General features: G+C 37.1%; 2 pseudogenes; one reads left to right on the plus strand and one right to left on the minus strand.

The window, feature by feature from the left end:
- Nucleotides 1-1,901: 1,901 nt before the first annotated feature.
- Nucleotides 1,902-18,046, minus strand: LOC100262059 (membrane protein PB1A10.07c-like; annotated as a pseudogene).
- A 2,465-nt stretch (nt 18,047-20,511) lies between these two features.
- LOC100267222 (membrane protein PB1A10.07c-like) lies at nt 20,512-21,588 on the plus strand (annotated as a pseudogene).
- The last annotated feature ends 1,131 nt before the right edge of the window (nt 21,589-22,719 follow it).

The following is a 22,719-nucleotide window of genomic DNA, read 5'->3' on the forward strand; positions in this document are numbered from 1 at the left end:
TTTTTTTCTAATATTTTCCCTTAAATTTTCCAAAAACAAACATAGCCTTATACTTTTGGGCTTTAATATTGGTAATAGGCTTAGATGATCAACAAGTCACCCCGAGCCCGGCTATAGGATACGGGCCAGGCCTAGCTATGCTAGAAATTTTGAAATGGGCTGGGCTGGGGCCTTTGGGCTTACGGGCTGAATCTACATCCCTATATTAAATATGTTGCTGAAGGGTTTGAAGTTTTCAAATATAATGAAAACTCCAAACTAAATTATTCAATAATTATTTTAAATTTCCCCAAGATGTGTTTTGAAAGAAATTATAGAAAAAAGTACTTTTAATATATCCCAATTTTGTTTGAAAAACCTCCATCTAAAATGTATTTTTTAAAATACAAAATCAATTAATATTTAGATTTTTAAAAAAATAAATAAATTTAAAGTTACTAAATTATTTTGATATATTACCTCAAACTCAATACTTATTTTAATTAAATTAAATTTTATTTTAAAATATTATTTTTTAATGTATGAGCAGTTCACCCATGAAAAAAAAAGTGTATATTCATTATTTTTATTTTCAAAAAATAAAAATATTTCTGAAAAATCATATTTAAATTTCAATGTGGGTTACCCCAAATGTATGTTGGAAAAACAGGAAAAAAAAAGAAAAGAAAAAAATAGGATCATGTCATAAAATTACTCATTTCCTTGTTGAGAGAAGAAAAAAACTTATTACCATTTAAAAAAAAAAAAAATTCCTTTGTCAATTTAAGACATTGTTTAAAAAGGATAATTTTAATGTTATAAAAAATTATTAAATATAAATGAGGTTGTTACCTAAATTTTAAAAACAAAATAGCATTTGAAAATATTTTTTTTTCCTAATAAACTCTTCATTAAGTCAAAAGTTTTTTTTTTAATTAATAAAATTATTTAAACACGTGGATAAACTCTTATTTAACTTGAAAAATAATATTTTTGCTTTTAAAAAGTCACTTGAGACACTTAAAAAGAGTTACAATCCACTAACTAAAACCGCCCCGTAGGTTACATAAGCACATTAATTCAATAATTTGTCAAATGGCACCCTATGACCCACCTACATCTCAAAGGACAAAAAGTATATTTCACGACTTCAAATTCAAGGAAGACAAGAGGGAAATTTGTCCACGTAGAAAACTTCACTTCTGTAGAGCCCACATCGAAGAAAATCGGTATTTTCTATTTGTCTTCTCACTTCAAATCAGAGAGGAAATTAAGAAGTATTACTACATATTATATAAACTTGAAACGACATTTCAATGTCCGAAGAATATTCATGATTTGTTATCCTCTACTAGACATTTATTTTTCTATCAAGTTTAACCAAAATATTTTTTTTCCCGATCACACTAATATTCACCATAGCAATTTATAACACAAGCCTTTGAAACACATGATGATCGAAGCTTGACCTATCTATAGGGCATTTTTATTTTATAGAATTATTATCTTGTTTTTCCTCCGTGTGTGCGATGATATAATATTAGTACATTAGTTATGACCTCATACGAAAAGAAAAAGGGAGTATGAAATAACCATAGTAGATGCATCGGATGGACATCAAGCGGTTGATATTACCCCTCTAAGACCAAAACTTCTTGTTTCAGAGGGTGAATCTATTGAAGTTGATCAACCATTAACGAGTAATCCTAATGTGGGTGGATTTGGTAAGGGAGATTCAAAAATAGTACTTCAATTTTGTGTGATATTCGTTTTATTTCTAATGGCAAACTTCAATGATAATTTATAAATAGGATGTGACGTTGTTCTAATCAAGAGTTAGGGGATGTTCAAAATATTATAGGGTAACATGAATGTCAATCTTTAATTAGTTGTTTTAGTCATTTTGCACTTTAAGATAGACACTAATAACAACTTCTAGTTATAGTAATATTTTTAGTCATGTTTGAATACTCGACTAAAGGTTGAGAAATCTTTTAGTGTTACAAAAGGATAGTATGTAGCTTTTATGTATGCAACTACATCATATTTCATAAATTATTCTCAACTAGATTGAAAGGACATTTCTTTCTTCCTTAGGTATGATTAAATTTGTCATCAACGAAATAATTATCCTCAAGTGATGTGAGTAATGATGGAATATTGGTCACTTATATCAAACAATCAAAAGGGTTTATAGCATGATATCCAAATTAAACTATGGTTTTTAAGATGAGAAAACAAATCAACTTTTTTCAAAAATGTAATGAACAAAGAATCCATATGCTTTTTTTCCCGGCCATTTTATAGGGAATAATTAGATATTGTACTCACTAAACAATTGCATTAGGAATGAAATGCATTAATGGGGTGGGTCATTAAACTAATTAAAGGGTAAATATAATATAATAAAATGATCATAAGATTTAAAGCTTATTAGTGATATTACTAGTATAATTGACATAATATAAATAACAAAAGAACTTTAGATGTAGCTAAACAAACTTTCTTACTAACATACCTTAAAAAGTGTAAAAAAAAAAAAGAAAAAAAGAAAAAAATTCAACAAAGGCTTTGTTTTAATTTTTTTTTTCAAAACTTACAATTTGTGGCTTAAAATGATTTAAATTTTTTTTTTAATTATCCCTTATTTCGAGACAGTTTTGTCTTCACCAAAAAGTTCAATTCTTTTACTTTTGTTTTAATAATAAAAAAAAGCCTACTTTTTCTCTTTTATCTTTTCAAACTTTAATTTTTATAACACGACATGTAACATCCAAGCTCAATTTTAGGGGTAAAATAATAAATTAGAAATAAAAAATAAATTAAAAAGGGTAGACAAGTCTTTTTGTATTAAAAACCTAAATATAAATTGTATTTTTTTTTTTTACTTTTCTATATGGAAAGTCTTTTTATAAAAGGATCAATAGAGAATGTAAAACAATATGAGACTAAATATTTAGAAGTTTAGGGTTTAAAGATCAATTTTTTATGTAAGATCTTAACCCTTAAATTAGTATTTTAGATTCCTTAAATAATTTGGAATACTTTAAAAAATTTTTGGAAGATTTTAATCTAGATTAGAGTTTGTTTATTTAATTTTTAGATAAAAAAAGATTGAAAATTTATGAACTTAAATATTAATGAAAGTTGAAAAAAATTGTGAATATTCATTGAGTAGATCCAAACAAGAAAATAAAAATAAATCTTAAATTTTGGACATGAAAAAAAAAAATTGTTATGCTTGAACTTAAGCTATTAAAAAGAAAAAAAAGGATTGAGGTTGATAGCCATATCACAACTACATGATGAGAAAAAAAAAAATTAAAGGTCGGGAATGGTAATTGTGTGACCACTAGGAGAGAGAGAGAGAGATATTTGACATGAAAATACATTAGAACATTTTTTTAATTCATAATAGAAAAATATGTTTTGTAAGTTTGAATAAATGAAACAAAGTGTTTGATTCTAGTTTATTTGACCTTAGTTTATGAGATATAATAACTGACCTTCACATTTCTTGATGGGGAATGTAATTGCTTTGAACCTTAGCTTTTAGGGGTTTGGTTAAAGGTTACAAATACTAGTAAGGTTTAATTCTGTCCACTTTAAAAGAAATAAATTTAACGTTAAACATCCATTTGTAAAGTCCCACTTAACTAGACATGATTTATTATTCGATAATCAAAGTAAAAATATTTTGAACGCATTTAATTTGATTTGATATGAAATTATTTTGACACAAATATGAAAATATTTGGTTGAAAAGTTTTGAACGTTTTAATATGTTTGAACTTAAAAGTTTTTATGAAAATGATTATAAATTATATCTTCTATTTGTAATCATAATTGAAAATGTCTGATTTATGATATTATATTAATATTTCTTATTGGGTTTTGAATTCTTGGACCCCGCATTTCCGCTTATGCATTTCCACTCAATGACGAGCTCGATTTTTATTTGAAAAATGATTTATTGTTTAAAAAATGACTTGAAGTCGCCACTTATTTTTGTTTTATTTTTAAAGGGTAAACAAACTAAGAAAGAAAACCCTAAGTGTGACCTCTTATTTGGAAAATGTGGTATGTGAAAAACCGGATCGAGCTCGGGGGTCAGGTTACTTATTAGGAAGGTACGGTAAAGACCGTAACACCCCTCTAAGTCCCTAAAAGACGGGTCTCTGCTAATAAAATGAAGCACGTGTGACAATTAATTGATTAAACATGGATACCAAGACATGATCATACATTGGGAGCTAAAACATGCATTGAGAGCGATCAAAGTGAGAGAGGATGTGTACTTTGGCAGCGAACGACAATGCGCTATCAAAAAATGGGATTAGTACACAAGAATGAATATAAAATATAGCACACATGTCACTAAACCGAGTAATAAATCATCAGACATCACATAACACTTCACTCAAATTTATTTTCAGGGGAAACGTTCACTGATGTTAGGTCCCCACCATATCCCAATTTATTTTTGCGTGAATCAATTCCGTAAATTCCATTACTTGGAATTACAAAAATAAATTCACACTTATTGTAAAACATTTTTAAAAGCATGGAAGATGTGAACATGGCTTTCCGAAGAGAAAATTGCAACCAATTTTATTAAAAATGGATTTTTGGTGACCTAAAATTCTAAAGAGGAATGAGAGTTGTGAATTGAATCATTTGAAAACCGGATTTTTTTCAAAAATCAGTTTTGAAGACATGCATGTAGGTATGGGCTGTGAAGATAGGCCTTGCTTTAGGGTTCTGGTTCAAACAATAGTATACCAAATTGCATGCTTTCTTTGCTCCCCTTACAGAAGGCTGATTCTCCAATCTAGGGTTTACTATTTGAAGCAACTTTCATTGGTTATTAAGTTTAGACCAGACCCCAAATCAACCAAGCTCTACTCCTTGTTAAGTCGGGTCTTGTCAACTGATCTCCTTCACGTCAACAACTCCAGAATGATAACTCCAAAACTGTACACGTTGCTCCCGGTAGTCAGACGACCAGTCATTCCATATTAGGGTGTGACAAAACCATAGGTATACATAGGCTACTAGCCATTCGTTCATTATTTTAACCTAGGTACTCATTCAACCCACGTCAATTATCAACTTTCTTATGAAATGATGAGTAATCTAGTCAATCAATAGCATTGAAAAATGCATGGCTCCCATGGCACAAACAAAGTAGAAGAAGTCATAACCATAGGAAACATCATCTTCAGCTTGTGAGTCATCCTTCCTGAACTGAAAGCATCTGGAATCAATGTCTGTTGAAAGTATTACATTGATCACGGCAAGCAGTGCAATAATAAATCTTATGATGGTAAGCCAATCAGCTTTGGTCATTGACTCCGCCTCTTGATTGCATCTGTTTTCTGGTGGTTCACTTCGAATGGCACACCAACAGAGAAACACAACATACAGGCCCATAAGCTCTGGAGTCAAGAGACCTTCATCTATCTTTGGATGGAGAGAGACATTAGTCATGAGCTGAAAGAGCACTAATGTCCAAGCGATGAAGAAAATGTCAAGAAGGTATGACGGTTCTGGTACACACCAAATATACATTAAAATGATTCCCATTATGCATGTGACATATGTTGTAGTTACAAGTAACATCACATGGACATGGCCTCTGCCTGCATATTTGCCTAAGTGACAACAATCATTCATCCATTTAATGAAGTTGATTATGATTATTAGCTGAATTAAGAGAAAGATCCCGATACCAAAATGTGCAACCTCCCCATAGAAATGAAGAAAAACAAAAGGAACCAAGAAAGGGAGTATCATTACGGCTACCCACAAGATAATCTCTGCAGACCATCAACAAGAATGCCACAATTCTCTAAGCTTGAGCAACTTAGATATACCGGCTATTGAAAGAAACATTATGGAAAAGAGAGTAAAACATCCCAAGCTATCATACATAATTCCTTTTGCTCCCAAATAGTCTCGCACGCCCTTATGCTCCAATAAAGAGCTTTCATTAATTACTCAGATTCAACAATTTGTTGTTTACTAAGTCATGCCGCATCAATAGAATCAACTAGTCCTTCTCACGCCATCTCAGTCAATTCCGACTGATTAATCTGATCAGTGTTAACATAAAACGAGTAAAACTTGCGACCGAACCCATTACCAATGAGATTATTCACCGACTTCACAAACATAGGCTTCTATGGTGATCCAAGAATCTTTGGAACTGAGTTTTGGTGGTGGCGCTGTCCTTCTCCATCCCGAAGAAATTGAGTTCCATGGTGATTCTCGACATTTTCTGATTTTTCACGTGAAGAATGGGTGAGCTTGAAAAATGGAGGTGGGGAAGAAGTGAGGGTTGCATGCATGGGATTAAGAAAATGGGTATGAATGGAAGAGAGATTGTAAAGATAGATGGAGATATTGGTATGTGGTGGGTATGGAAAAATGATTTAGAGAGAGAAACGAGTTTAAGGGTTGGTTAAATGGGTATATGCATGAGAGGTATAAAATATGTGTAAGATCATGGGTATGAGGATGTAGAGAGATGATGAGAGATAGGTGGTTTAATGGGTATGGAAAATGGGTGTATGCATCGGTATTATGGAGGATGTGGGGAGTCGCGAGATGGATAACGGGATGAAGTTGAAAGTGGTGGATATGAGGGTAGAAGAAGTAGTTAGCCGTGGATACCATGAGCATGAAGAATGGTAAAATGGGTATGAAGATAAAGAGAAATGAGATGGAGATGGCTATGTGTATGAGACTTCATGCACATGGAAAATGATAGAGATGAAATGAAGGTGGATCAGATGGATGGTGGGGATGATAGGTGGGATATGTACATGAAGGGTACATGATGTAGAGAGATAAATGGGTATGATGAGTATGAAGAAGAAGATTTGAAGGGTGATAGATATGTTGGAGTATGAAGAATAGGTTAAGTTAGTTAAGGTGAGCATAGATGAGATTGAATATAGAGAGAGAAATGGGTATGAAATATGGTCGTGTATGTATGAGGATTGATGAATGGGTATTGGTTGTGGGTAATGGGTTTCGGAAGATGAGTAAAAGAAATGATGAGAGAAGTGGGTTAGTGAGTAAGAAAAAGGTGATATACATGAGGGTATGTAGGAAGAATAAGGAATGGGATGCATGCACTTTTGAGGTGGCCATGCAAGGCCTATGAAGAAAGACACGTGGGAATGGGATGCATAGCATAGTGGCTCTAGGATTGTTCACTAGGATGGGTTTTCACTTCACAATTGATATTAGTTAAAGAACTGAATTGGTGCTTTTTCTTTTTAGGGTTAGCTTTAAAAGAAAACATAAATTTGTATGAAAAAAAGGTTGGTTTTAAATGAAACCAAAAATAAAGTAACTGAAATTACTTACAAAGAAAAGTGCTTCTTAGAGTTTTAGATCACTAGGCTCAGGTTCGTCATACAAAAAGGGAGTTCCGGTCACTTGAATCTTTTCCTCGCATTGGGGATTTAACATATAGTTATTTCCCGAACCGGTATGATACAGATGCTTTCCCTTAATGGGTTCAAACACTAAATCTCTGTTACTGAATCATCTTGCAATGGTTCATACCTCTCACCTAGTATTGGCCATTCAGGGTGATCCTTAACCTTGGATTACCCGTCAAAAGCTCGCAAGAGATAACTAATGGATGTCTCTTGGGAGTCCAAAAGCTTACCAAGTGTTGGCTATTCTAGAAAATCATACCTTTAAACCACCTCCTAGAGGCTCGCAAGAGATAACCTAGTGTATCTCAATGGACAGAGACCACTTGCCTTACCAAGTGTTGGCTCAGGTGATTTTAAGGAATTTTAAGTTAACTAAAATGATAAAAACCATTAACGGGTCACACTTTCTCTTCATTAAAAACTGAAACAACAAAACTTCCAATTTTGCATTCGGAACCTTACCCAGCTTCTTTCACTCCAAGAAAACAAAAAGCCTAGCCACTCATCCTCTGGGAAAACATCCTCAGAGTTTGATTTGCTAGAAATAAAAATAAAAGAGAAAACAAAATGAGTAGGTAAGGTAGAGCAAAGCTTTGTGTATTACTTTCTTCCAAAACTATATAAAGTGTCGTCTCTGAGAAAAACTCCCCAGATCTTATATATTACAAAAAGATATTTCTAGAGAGGCTATTTACCCCTCCTTCTAACTTCATAACCAAGAAAACCTATGATTGGTGGATTCCAAGGAGAAAATAGAGATTTATACAAAAATATCTGAAGATAAAAAATCTAACAGAGTCGGTCGCAAATATCTGAGATTAAACAGGTGGATTTCGCAAGTTCAAACATGACTTGCAAAAATTTCGCAAGTTGAAATTGTCCATTTCGCAAGTTGAACTTTGATTTCGCAAGTTGAATTTGTGATTTCGCAACTTGCGAAATTGTCTTTTAGCTTGGTGCGGTTGTCTTCCAATGGCCATAACTTCTTCATTTCAGCTCCGATTTGCACACCGTTTGAAGCGTTGGACTTCTGACTTCCCAAGCTTTGAAACGATATATGGTATGTATAAAATGGACTCTAGAAAGTACTCTAAATGTGTCCTACGACTGCTCTCCTTGGTTCATGTTAGATTCCTTTCTCTGATTTCCTCCTTGCATTCTTGATTTGGCTTTGGCAAAGGGTTACGAAGCTCCAAAGCTTGGATTCTTCATGTATTTGAGCTTCAACTTGGTTTTCCATGGACTATACAAAGCTCTCCCTCATTCTTAGCTTGCTTTAGTGATAAAAAAGCTATCAAAAACACCAAAACTTAACACAATTTGATTAGAAACGATTGCAAGGGTCCTTAACATGCCAATTGAGTTAAAAGGTAATAACTACTACTCAAAAGTGTTTAAAAGAGTTAATTACAAGCTATAAAATAGCACTTTTTGAGTAGTAATCAATGGTCAAATGCTAGAAGTGAATACTAAGGGTTTAATTGATGCGGATTTCTAATCTCGGCATCGACTCCGTCCTTTGCAAGAATATCAGCAACCTTGAGCGTGAGGTCTCCCATTCTCTTGAGAAGGTTGCTATAGTCACATACTTTTCTTCTATCTCAATCTCGGTTTTCTCTCTTCAGATGAATATATGGACAACCTTTTAACCTGGAACAGAAGCCATACCAGACTGTATAACTCATGGAATGTTGAGCGTCAACTCTAGCCGTAGCATCACTTAGTTTTCTGAAAACGATACGTACAGACATCTCATCAGCGGGCATGTAGCTTGATTTTTGTAGCAGAATCATGTTTGCTCCCAGCTTTCTAGGTTAGAGGTCTTCACCGAGGCAGGGGTATATTCAGCAACAGCCTCATATGCTTCATGCTGGATAGGAAGACAAAGTTTTTCCTTCCACTTGAACCTCATTTTGAAATAATATTACTGGTAACTAACCGGGTTCAAGGTGTGTCAATATCAAACCTACTGAGCATCAATTGGAGGAAGAGCTATGGAAGATATTGACCCCGCTACCAGATTAGAAATCAGTGACATCCACAACTCATCATATTTTCTGGTAGACTCGATGAGCCCTTACAAACCATAAGCTTAAAACAATCATACAAAAAAAATGGAAATATAGACATAAATTGTACGAGCATGGGGTGAGGCAAATGCAAATGTCACCATTTGCTAAATCATGATGATTCCATATAACTTCTGATCATCCGCATAGATCTGGTCGGAATTAATAAGCCCTTCTTCTCCATGCTATTAGAAATATCATTGAGAGCTTGTTAGAGGCCAACAAACTGTTGATCCTATTATTGTAACTCCTTAGTGTCATCCTCAAAATATACAACAGATTCCACCTTATCAATAGATTTAGAAGGCATGGACTCTTCTCAACATTTCAAATCTCATATTCTGTTTGGGAATCAGCCGAACTAGTAAGTATCAATTCTACAACATCAGACTAGTTGGTGGTAGGATTTATATAAAAAAAAAACTATGTGGCTAGCTTTGCTGTCTTCCTCACATAGTTGGGACCCTTCTCCATTTTGAGACGAGCAAATTGAAGCGTTGATTGTCCACCCCTCCTAATGCCTTAATCAACTTCTTGATCTTCCAGATCTCAATGCTTTATCAGTTTCATGAGTATCTTCCATTGCAAGGTACTTTCCCCAAAACATTTGCCCTATTACTCCACCACTTGTAGTATGATATTTAAACGTCTTGGAGTTGGCCTCTCACCACCCAATTCAATGATTCAGAAATCTCCTCCATTGTTCATCATTTCATTGACTAACTCTGGTTAGGAGTCCATACGTCGAATATGAATACCACTTCTGGTTTAAAGGCCGCTTGGATGGATGTACAAAACATCACTCAGAAGCCACCTCTCTTCTCTCTATTATAAGCCAAACAATCTCCCAAACTCGATGGAGAGAACACAGTCAGAATCAGAATGGGTGATGATGAGACTCAGGTTAGAATGGTATTGAGCGAAGCTTCAGCATAGAACCACCATTCTCAGGGAACATCATTCCCATGAAGCCATCGGTGCTGCTAGTCTTAGGTGGTAATACACGGATCAAAGCTTTCCACAACTAGTTCCATGGGAGTAGAGAGGTGTGGATAACAAAGTTACTTAAAAACAGAGCCAGAATGAGAGACCCAAGAAGTTATTAGGCAAAGCCTAGTTTCATGAAAATTAAACAGGCTCCAAACTGGTGGGATAAACTGGAAGGCCTCGATATAACTATCAAACATTAAACTCAAAGAAGAATCCGCCCATTTATAGAAAAAAAAAAACAAGAGTATCAAAGATAACCAAAACATGGCATTATATGTAAATAATCATGTTCAATCAAAACAACCTTGTGGCCCTTGATGTCCACAACAAACAATAAAACCATGTTCATAGATCAGTAGAGAATGAAGCATGACATTAAGAGATGAAAACATACCAAGCTCAAGGTGGTTTTACCTGAAAGTCCACAGCACGACCTTCCTCTGCTTCTCTTTCTTCACCAGCAAGCTCTCTCCCAAGCTAGCTTCGCTCTCTGGTTTTCCTTAAGCAGCTCTCAAAATCTCTCTCTAACCAGCTGCAAATATCTCTCCTCAAGCCAAAGAACACACTCAAAATCTCTCCCCTCCCCCCAAAACTAAATACGCTCCTCTCCTCTACCCCTCTGGCTTGCTCCCCAAGTTAAAAACTCAAAAAATATCTCCAAAACCCAGCAACAAAATCACCCCATCTCACTAACAGCCTGCAGCTTTTCATAACGACACACTCCTCCTGAATATTCCTTGCCAGGTGTCAAATTCCCATTGTATCTCCAATCCACTACTTGATTTTCCACCAGCCAATCGGGAGGCAGCACGTGGGCTACTAAGAGCCCTCCACCTAGCAAAAAAAATATGTGCAAGAATGCACCCCAAAATGGGGGTCTTCAAATATGCCCCTCTTCGGTAGAGCTCACAAGTGCAAGGAATGTGAACACTAAAGTGAAAAGAAAGTGTGAATGATGAGTGGAATGAAGTGAACTCTACCAAAGAACAAATGAGACCCCCAAAGGGACACTAGTAAAACACGAACTCACTTAGGCCAATAGATGAACAAAAATGTTCTAATCCTAAAAGAAAAACATATCTCAAAGTGCCTCTAAAGCTGCACCTAGGACTCAGGCTCCCTCTAAGACGTCTCTAAAAGTGACTCGTAGATCAATGTCAAAGATGAGTAATAGTCAAACCACCTTAGAGTACAGGAAAGAATGCGCCCGAAGAGAACGACTATACGTGTACTACCTGAGAATGCTAGGCGTAGGGTGCCCAACAACATGACCGAAATATGTTTCGTGAACTCAAAGGACTGTGTCATGTGTAGTGGAAGGGGAAGTTTAGAAGAGCATGATGAACAAGCAATAAGCACCAGGTAAGCAAGTGAGGAGAATGACTCTGAACACCCAAAATGGAGGAACAAGGGTGACTCAAAATGCTTGGATGACTATGCACAACGGCCCTGAACGCCAAAATTAAACTGATAGGAAGATGGTCGATCGATATAGGTGTGGCCCTGACTCAAACTAAACTGACAAGATGAATGACCGATTGATATAGGCGCGGTCCTAAAAAAACTCAAACTCAAACTGACATGGAAAATGACCGATCGATATGGGTGCGGTCCCTAAATGCAAACTCAAACCGATAAAACGAATGAATGACCAATTGATATAGGTGCGGTCCCGGAAACTCAAACTAAACTGATGGGAAAATGGCAGATCGATATAGGTGCGACCCCAAAAACTCAAACACAAACCAACAAGATGAATGATGACCGATTAATATAGGTGTGGTTCCGGAAACTCAAACTAAATTGAACTGAACTGATGGGAAAATGACCAATCGATATAGGTACGACCTTAACTCAAACTGAAAATGAATTGATAGGAATATGACCGATCGATATGGGTGCGACCCTGACTCAAACTGAACACAAACTAATATGAAAGATGACCAATCAATATAGGTGCGACTCGAAAACTCAAACTGACAAGGAAGATGGTCGATTAATATAGGTGCGACATCGAAAACTAAACTAATAAGATGAATGACTGATCGATATAGGTGTAGTCTCAAAAACTCAAACTCAACTCAAACTGACATGGAAGATGGTCGATCGATATAGGTGCGACCCCAAAAACTCAAACACAAACCAACAAGATGAATGATGATCGATTAATATAGGTGTGGTTCCGGAAACTCAAACTAAATTGAACTGAACTGATGGGAAAATGACCAATCGATATAGGTACGACCTTAACTCAAACTGAAAATGAATTGATAGGAATATGACCGATCGATATGGGTGCGACTTGACTCAAACTGAACACAAACTAATATGAAAGATGACCAATCAATATAGGTGCGACTCGAAAACTCAAATTGACAAGGAAGATGGTATATTGATATAGGTGCGACATCGAAAACTAAACTAATAAGATGAATGACTGATCGATATAGGTGTAGTCTCAAAAACTCAAACTCAACTCAAACTGACATGGAAGATGGTCGATCGATATAGGTGCGACCCCAAAAACTCAAACACAAACCAACAAGATGAATGATGACCGATCGATATAGGTGCAGTCCTGAAAACTCAAACTAAATTGATGGGAAAATGGTCGATCGATATAGGTGCGGCCCCAAAAACTCAAATTGAACTGACAATACGAATGAATGACCGATCGATATAGGTGCGGCCCAGAAAACTCAAACTAAACTGATGGGAAAATGGTTAATCGATATAGGTGCGACCCTAACTCAAACTAAAAATGAACTGATAGGAATATGACCGATCGATATGGGTGTGACCCTGACTCAAACTGAACACAAACTGACATGGAAGATGGTTGATCGATATAGGTGCGACCCCCAAGACTCAAACTCAAACTGACAAGATGATGATCAATCAATATAGGTGCGGCCTCGAAAAATCAAACAAACACGGAAGATGATCGATCGATATAGGTGCAGCCCTAACTCAAACTAAAAATGAACTGATAGGAATATGGTCGATCGATATGGGTGCGACCCTGACTCAAACTGAACACAAACTGACATGGAAGATGGTCGATCGATATAGGTATGAATGCCAAGACTCAAACTCAAACTGACAAGGAAGATGGTCGATTAATATAGGTGCGGCCTCGAAAACTCAAACAGACACAGAAGATGACCAATCGATATAGGTGTGGTCCCGAAATGCAAATTGACAAGGAAGATGGTCGATTAATATATGTGCGGCCTCGAAAACTCAAACAGACACGGAAGATGACCAATCGATATAGGTGCGACCTTAACTCAAACTGAAAATGAACTGATAGGAATATGACCATCAATATGGGTGCGACCTTGACTCAAACTGAACTGACATGATGAATGACCGATCGAGTGGCCCAAAGCCAGAGAAATGCTAAGATAATGATGCAAACAAACTCGGTCGGAGGGGATATACCCCAGTATGACAACTCATGAGGATCGACAACTAGGTCCAAAGATAATAAAGCCTGTGAAAGGTCTGATGATCCCAGGGAAGGAGGGTATGCCCCAGTATGCAACTCGCAAGGGTCAACAACTAGATCAAGAGGTGAATGAAACCTGCTGAAAGGTTTGGCGCTCTCTGGTAATGAGGTATGCCCTAGTATGCAACTCGCGGAGGTCAACAACTAGATCAAGAGGTGAAATGTAACCTGTGGAAGGTACGATGATCCCAAGGAATAAGGGTATACCCCAGTATGTGAAGGTGAACAAACTGGGATACACAATGCCTCAAAACTACTGTGCTCTAAAATATGCTCATCCATTATGTAATGAAAATGTCCAACCTCAAATAAGTAATGCCAAACAGGACCATGTATCGTGATACCATGTTGACAAAACAAAACTAACTAATGAATAAAAACAGTGATGACCAGTGCTTGAAATACAAAGAGCAAGCAAATCAACACTCAACATGCCAACTATCAAAGTGAAAACATCGTCATTAATAAATCAGCAATCTGTAAGGCCCTGTCATCATGGAAGATGTCGAACCTAAAGTCCAAAAGATGTATGAAAGCACAACCAAAGTAATCAAGGACTGATCTACATCTCCTCCTAATCAAGAGTGATGTGTGAGGTCATGTGTCATGGTAAGATGTCTAGGATAACAGAAGGTGATGATCAGGCTCTGGAAAAATAGAAAGCATGAAAGTATCAAAGGTAAAATGTCTGAGTACGAACTGAAAGGTATGTAGGTATCTGAGATCATCTAAGTATGCCGAGAAGACTAAACCCAAGGTGTCAATAGCTCCATAATCCATCGAAAGCAACAATCACAAACAGAAAGTCAAGTCTCGATTTCAAAACATCCAACTATGTGGCTATACCCCAGTATGCAATGAGGACAACATGAAACAAGCCAATGATCTCTATATCACTTTTCAGATTTGTAGACCCCCATTTTGGGGTGCATTCTTGCACATATTTTTTTTTTTGCCAGGTGGAGGGCTCTTAGTAGCCCACGTGCTGCCTCCCGATTGGCTGGTGGATAATCAGGTAGTGGATTGGAGATACAATGGGAATTTGACACCTGTCAAGGAATATTCAGGAGGAGCGTGCCTGTTATGAAAAGCTGCAGGCCGTTAGTGAGATGGGGGTGATTTTTTTGCTGGGTTTCGGATATATTTTTTGAGTTTTTAACTTGGGGAGCAAGCTAGAGGGGTAGAGGGGAGGAACGTATTCAGTTTTGGGGGGAAAAAAGAGATTTTGAGTGTGTTCTTTGGCTTGAAGAGAGATATTTTCAGCTGGTTAGAGAGAGATTTTGAGAGCTGCTTGAGGAAGAGCAAAGAGCGAAGCTAGCTTGGGAAAGAAAGCTTGCCAGTGAAAAAGGAGAAGTAGAGGAAGGTGGTTCTGTGGACTTTCAGGTAAAACCACCTTGAGTTTGGTATGTTTTCGTCTCTTAATGTCCTGCTTCATTCTCTGCTGATCTATGAACATGGTTTTATTGTTTGTTGTGGACATCAAGGGCCACAGGGTTGTTTTGGTTGAACATGATTATTTACATATAATGCCCTGTTTTGGTTGTCTTTGATACTCTTGTTTTTATTTTTCTTTTTCTATAAATAGGCGGATTCTTCTTTGAGTTTGATGTTTGATAGTTATATCGAGGCCTTACAGTTTATCCCACCAGTTTGGAGCCTATTTAATTTTCATGAAACTAGGCTTTGCCTAATAACTTCTTAGGTCTCTCATTTTGGCTTTGTTTTTAAGCAACTTCGTTATCCACACCTTTTTGCTCCCATGGAACTAGTTGTGGAAAGCTTTGATCCGTGTATTACCACTTGAGACCAGCAGCACTGGTGGCTTCATGGGAATGATGTTCCCTGAGAATGGTGGTTCTATGCTGAAGCTTCCCTCAATACCATTCTGACCCGAGTCTCATCATCACCCATCATGATTTTGACTGTGTTCTCTCCACCAAGTTTGGGAGCTTGTTTGGCTTATAATAGCGAGAAGAGAGGTGGACTTTTGAGTGATGTTTTGTACATCCATCCAAGCGGCCTTTGGACCAGAAGTGGTATTCAGATTCGACGTATGGACTCCTAACCAGAGTTGGTCAATGAAAGGATGAACAATGGAGGAGATTTCTGGATCATTGAATTGGGTAGTGGGAGGCCAACTCCAGGACGTTTAAATATCAGACTACAAGTAGTGGAGTAATAGGGCAAATGTTTTGGGGAAAGTACCTTGTAATGGAAGATACTCATGAAACTGATAAAGCATTGAGATCTGGAAGATCAAGAAGTTGATTAAGGCATTGGGAGAAGTGGACAATCAGCTCTTCAATTTGCTCGTCTCAAAATGGAGAAGTGTCCCAACTATGTGAGGAAGACAGCATAGCTAGCCACACGGTTTTTTTTTTATATAAATCCTACCACCGACTAGTCCGATGTTACAGGATTGATACTTACTAGTTCGGCTGATTCCCAAATAGAATATGAGATTTGGAATGTTGAGAAGAGTCCATGCCTTCTATATTTATTGATAAGGTGGAATCTGTTGTATATTTTAAGGATGACACTGAGGAGTTACAATAGTAGGATCAACAGTTTGTTGGCATCTGACAAGCTCTCAATGATATTTCTGATAGCATGGAGAAGAAGGGTTTATTAATTCCTGCCTAATCTACACGGATGATTAGAAGTTATATGGTATCATCATGATTTAGCAAATGGTGGTATTTGCATTTGCCTCACCCCATGCTCATACATGTTGTTCATGTCCATATTTCCGTTTTTTTTTTTTTGTATGATTGTTTTAAGCTTATGGTCTGTAATGGATCATCGGGTCTGCCAGAAAATATGATGAGTTGTGGATGTCATTGATTTCTAATCTGGTAGTGGGGTCAATATCTTCCATAGCTCTTCCTCCAATTAATGCTTAGTAGGTTTGATATTGACACACCTTGAACCTAGTTAGTTACCAGTAATATTATTTCAAAATGAGGTTTAAGTGGAAGGAAAAACTCTGCCTTTCTATCCAGCATAAAGCATATGAGGTTGTTATTGAATATACCCCTGCCTCGGAGAAGAGCTCTAACCTAGAAAGTTGGGAGCAAACATGATTCTACTGCAAAAATCAAGCTACATGCCCGCTGATGAGATGTCTGTACCTATCGTTTTCAGAAAACTAAGTGATGCTATGGCTAGAGTTGACGCTCAACATTCCATGAGTTATACAGTCTGGTATGGCTCCTGTTCCAGGTTAAAAGGTGGTCCATATATTCATCTGAATAGAGAAATCCGAGATTGAGAGAGAAGAAAAGTATGTGACTATAGTAGCCTTCTCAAGAGAATGGGAGACCTCGCGCTCAAGGCTACTAATATCCTTGCAAATGACGGGATCAGTGTCGAGATTAGAAATCTACATTCAATTAAACCCCCAGTATTCACTTCTAGCATTTAACCATCCCATTCCCACGTGTCTTTCTTCATAGGCCTTGCATGGCCATCTCAAAAGTGCATGCATCCCATTCCTTATTCTTCCTACATACGCCCATGTATATCACATTTTTCTTACTCACTAACCCACTTCTCTCATCATTTCTTTTACTCATCTTCCCAAACCCATTGCCCACAACCGATACCCATTCATCAATCCTCATACATACACGGCATATTTCATACCCATTTTTCTCTCTACATTCAATCTCATCTATGCTCACCTTAACTAACCTAACCTATTCTTCATACTCCAACATATCTATCACCCTTGAAATCTTCTTCTTCATACTCATCATACCCATTTATCTCTCTACATCATGTACCCTTCATGTACATATCCCTCCTATCATCCCCACCATCCATCCGATCCACCTTCATTTCATCTCTATCATTTTCCACGTGCATGAAGTCTCATACACATAGCCATCTTCATCTCATTTCTCTTTATCTTCATACCCATTTTACCATTCTTCATGCTCATGGTATCCACGGCTAACTGCTTCTTCTACCCTTATATCCACCACTTTCAACTTCATCTCGTTATCCATCTCACGACTTCCCACATCCTCCATAATACCCATGTATACACCCATTTTCCATACCCATTAAACCACCTATCTCTCCTCATCTCTCTACATCCTCATACCCATGATCTTACACATATTTTATACCTCTCATGCATATACCCATTTAACCAACCCTTAAACCCGTTTCTCTCTCTAAATCATTTTTCCATACCCACCACATACCAATATCTCCATCTATCTTTACAATCTCTCTTCCATTCATACCTATTTTCTTAATCTCATGCATGCAACAAGATTCTTCCCCATCTCCACTTTTCAAGCTCACCCATTCCTCACGTGAAAAATCAGAAATGTCGAGAATCGCCATGGAACTCGATTTCTTCGGGATGGAGAAGGACAACGCCACCACCAAAACTTAGTTCCAGAGATTCTTGGATCGCCAGAGAAGCCTATGTTTGTGAAGTCGGTGAATAATCTTGTTGGTGATGGGTTCGGCCGCAAGTTTTACTCGTCCTATGTTAACATTGATCAGATTAATCAGTCGGAATTCATTGAGATGGCGTGAGAAGGACTGGTTGATTCTGTCGATGCGGCATGACTTAGTAAACAACAAATTGTTGAATTTAAGTAATTAATGAAAGCTTTTGCTTGGAGCATAAGGGCGTGCGAGACTGTTCGGGAGTAAAAGGAATTCTGTATGTGATTACTACTCAAAAAGTGTTATTTCATAGCTTGTAATAAACTCTTTTAAACACTTTTGAGTAGTAGTTATTACCTTTTAACCCAATTGGCATGTTAAAGATCCTTGCAATCAATTCTAATCAAATTGTGTTAAGTTTTGGTGTTTTGATAGCTTTTTGATCACCAAAGCAATCCGAGATTGAGGAGAGTTCTTTGGAATCCATAAGCAAATCCATAATACAAGGAGTATGGGATCCTGCTCATTCCATCCGGCTACCGCTACTTTACATCCGGCTGCCGCCATTCCACCCGGATGACATCCGGAATTCTGTTGTCGCCGCCATTCCATCCGGATGTCTTACATTCTGAATTCATGAGCCGGATGGGAGAGGAGGGCGTTTCAACTTCTCCGGATATACATATTCGGATCCTCTAATAGCGCTCACCCAGAGAGTTTCGCAGCCATTTTGCACAGTGCTGATAGCGTTCACCCGGAGAATTTCGCAGCCATTTTTTGCACAATGCTGCGGTGTTCTCCTGAAGCTTCCCGATATGTGCGACCGACATCTTTAGATATTTTTTTTTAGATCTTTATCTTTAGATAGTTTTCTTTAGATATTTTGCTTTAGATATTTGATGTCTAAATCCCCAAACTCTCCTTGTAACCCACCTATTATAGGATTCCTTAGTCCTTAAGTAAAAACAAAGGGGTGAATAACCTCTTATAAATAGTTTGTAATTTCCTTTACAGAAGATATCAATGATAGATCGATCAGAATGCTCTCTCGGGAGCTTGTTCTCAGAAGAGGATCTAGGAGCTTGTTCTCAGAGACGCATCCTTTGTACAGTTTTGGGAAGGAAGTAAAATACAGAGCACTTGCTCTGCTTTTGTTTTCTTGTTATTTTCTTTCTACCTAATCAAACTCTAAGGATTTTTCCTCAGAGGATGAGAGGTTAGGCTCTTTGTCTCTTGAAGTGAAGAAAACCGAGTAAAGTTTCCACATGCATAAATTGGAAGTTTTGTTGTTTTAGTTTTTAATGAAGAGAAAGTGTGACCCGTTAATGGTTTTTATCTTTTTAGTTAACTTAAAACGCCTTTAAATCACCTGGGCCAACACTTGGTAAGGCAAGTGATCTCCATCCATAGAGATGCACTAGTTTATCTCTTGCGAGCCTTTGGGAGGTGTTTTGAAGGTAGGATTTTCTAGAATAACCAACACTTGGTAAGCTTTTGGACTCCACGGAGACATCCATTAGTTATCTCTTGCGAGCTTTTGACGGGAAATCCAAGGTTAAAGATCACCTTGAATGGCAAGTGCTAGGTGAGAGGTATGAGCCATTGCAAGGTGCATCAGTGAGAGGGATTTAGTGTTTGAACCCATTAATGGGAAGCATCTGTACAAAACCGGTTAGAAAATTAACTATATGTTAATTCTCCAATGCGAGGAAAAGAAATAAGTGACTGGAACTCCCTTTTTGTTCAAGGAATCTAAACCCAATGATCTAAACTCCAAGAAACACTTTTCTTTATAATTAAAATCAGTTATTATTTTTTGTTAGCTTAAAACCAAACTTTTTCAACTAAAGTTTATGTTTTCTTTTAAAGCTAACCTGGAAATGAAAAGGCACCAATTCATCTTTGAATTAATATCAATTATGAAGTGAAAACTCATCCTAGTGAACAATCCTAGAGCCATTATTCTATAGTAGCTTTGTCTTTGCTACCTTAGTTCATGGTGTAATAGGTTATAAATTTTGTTGATTACTCCCTGAGGACCAAAATCAAGGGACACCAGCTGGACATGAATCAGCTGATACACCGACTGGGCATGAATCAAATGGCGCCGTTGCCAGGGATCGAACCCGAATCAAATGGTGTCGTTGTCGTGCCGCTGCTGGGAATGAATCAGTATGATAGCTTGGGATGTTTTACTCTCTTTTCCATAATGTTTCTTTCAATAGCCAGTACATCCAAGTTGCTCAAGCTTAGAGAATTGTGGCATTTTGGTTGATGGTCTCCAGAGATTATCTTGTGGGTAGCCGTAATGATACTCCCTTTCTTAGTTCCTTATGTTTTTATTCATTTCTATGGGGATATTGCACGTTTCGGTATTGGGATCTTTCTCTTAATTCAGCTAATAATCATAATCAACTTCGTTAAATGGTTGAATGATTGTTGTCGCTCCGACAAATATGCAGGGAGAGGCCATGTCCATGTGATGTTATTTGTAACTACAACATATGTCACATGCATAATGGGAATCATTTTAATGTATATTTGGTGTGTACCAGAACCGTCATACCTTCTTGACATTTTCTTCATCGCTTGGACATTAGTGCTCTTTCAGCTCATGACTAATGTCTCTCTCCATCCAAAGATAGATGAAAGTCTCTTGACTCCAGAGCTTATGGGCATGTATGTTGTGTTCCTCTGCTGGTGTGCCATTAGAAGTGAACAACAAGAAAACAGATGCAATCAAGAGGCGGAATCAGCGACCAAAGCAGATTGGCTTACCATCATAAGCTTTGTTGTTGCGCTGCTTGCTGTGATCATTGTAATACTTTCAACAGACATTGATTCCAAATGCTTTCAGTCTAGGAAGGATGACTCACAAGCTAAAGATGATGTTTCTTATGGTTACAACTTCTTCTACTTTGTTTGTGCCATGGGAGCCATGCATTTTTCAATGCTATTGATTGACTAGATTACTCATCATTTCATAAGAAAGTGGATAATTGACATGGGTTGAATGAGTACCTGAGTTAAAATAATGAACAAATGGCTGGTAGCCTGTGTATACCTATGGTTATGTCGCACCCTAATATGGAATGATTGGTCGTCTGACTGCCGGGAGCAACGTGTACAGCTTTGGAGTTGTCATTCTAGAGTTGTTGACGTGAAGGAGATCAGTTGACAAGTGATTCGACTCATGGTAGCTTAGCTTTAAAGGCGTATCAACAAAATTTATACCTTAAATACTATTACTAAAGTAGCCAAGCTACTATAGCATAGTGGTTCTAGGATCGTTCACTGGGAAGGGTTTTCGCAAACACAAGTGATATTCAAATTAGGAAAATATGTGATTTTCTTATGGATGTTAGCTTTAAAAGAAGATGTAAATGTTTTAGAAAGATTTAAACTAATCTAAGCTAACATTAAAGACTAAAATAAAAGGGTGTAAAAACAAGTTTCTCAAAGATAGGATAGCTATGCTCTGGCTCTTATGCAAATTGGAAATCTCAGGATAGGCTCCTCGCGTTGGGGTTGCAACTATGGTGATGCTTACTTCCCGAACCGGTATGGATTTAGCAAATCAAGTTTTAATCCTTTAAAATGGCAAAACAGATGATAGTGAATTTCATCAATGGTTATTCACCTTAGACTTCCTTTGAATGACTCGTAAGAGATAACTAATGGTCTAAAGCCAAAAGCTTACCAAATATTGGCAACTCAAAGTCATTCCAGGTGATAAACTCACCTTTCAATGGCCATTGAAATTGGTTTTAACGGATTAATGCAAAACTTGGAATTGAAAACCTCACCTTCCAATAGCTCGTAGGAGATAACTAATGGATAGAAATCCAAAAGCTTATCAAGTATTGGCCGTTGGAAGTTGTCCAAAGGAAATAAAAACCAAACTTTGCATTAATGAACCTTTAATGAAAAACGACTACCTTACCTTCCAAGTGCGAGAAATTTCCATGGGATTGCATCCAAGCCATCACATAACATCCATACTTTGAGAAACTAAAAGTTTTAGCCAATCATCCTCTGAGAAAAAGCCCTCAGAGGCTGTTTGGCTACTAAGAAAATAGAAATGGGGAAGAACAGGAGAAGAGAGAAGAATGGAGCTTTATATATTTCTAAGTGTAAAACGTAACACATCTCATGTCCAAGAGTTGATTTCCACCCCTTATATAGTCTTTACAAAAGCAAAAGCTTGTGATTGGTTAGTTACAAGGACAAGAAAGGAAATTACATCACAAAATACAAAGGAAAATATCTAAAGTGGAGTCGGCAAAAACAGAGGAAAATTCGCACCACG

This window comes from Vitis vinifera, chromosome 16 (assembly GCF_030704535.1).
Source record: "Vitis vinifera cultivar Pinot Noir 40024 chromosome 16, ASM3070453v1".
Taxonomy (NCBI): domain Eukaryota; kingdom Viridiplantae; phylum Streptophyta; class Magnoliopsida; order Vitales; family Vitaceae; genus Vitis; species Vitis vinifera.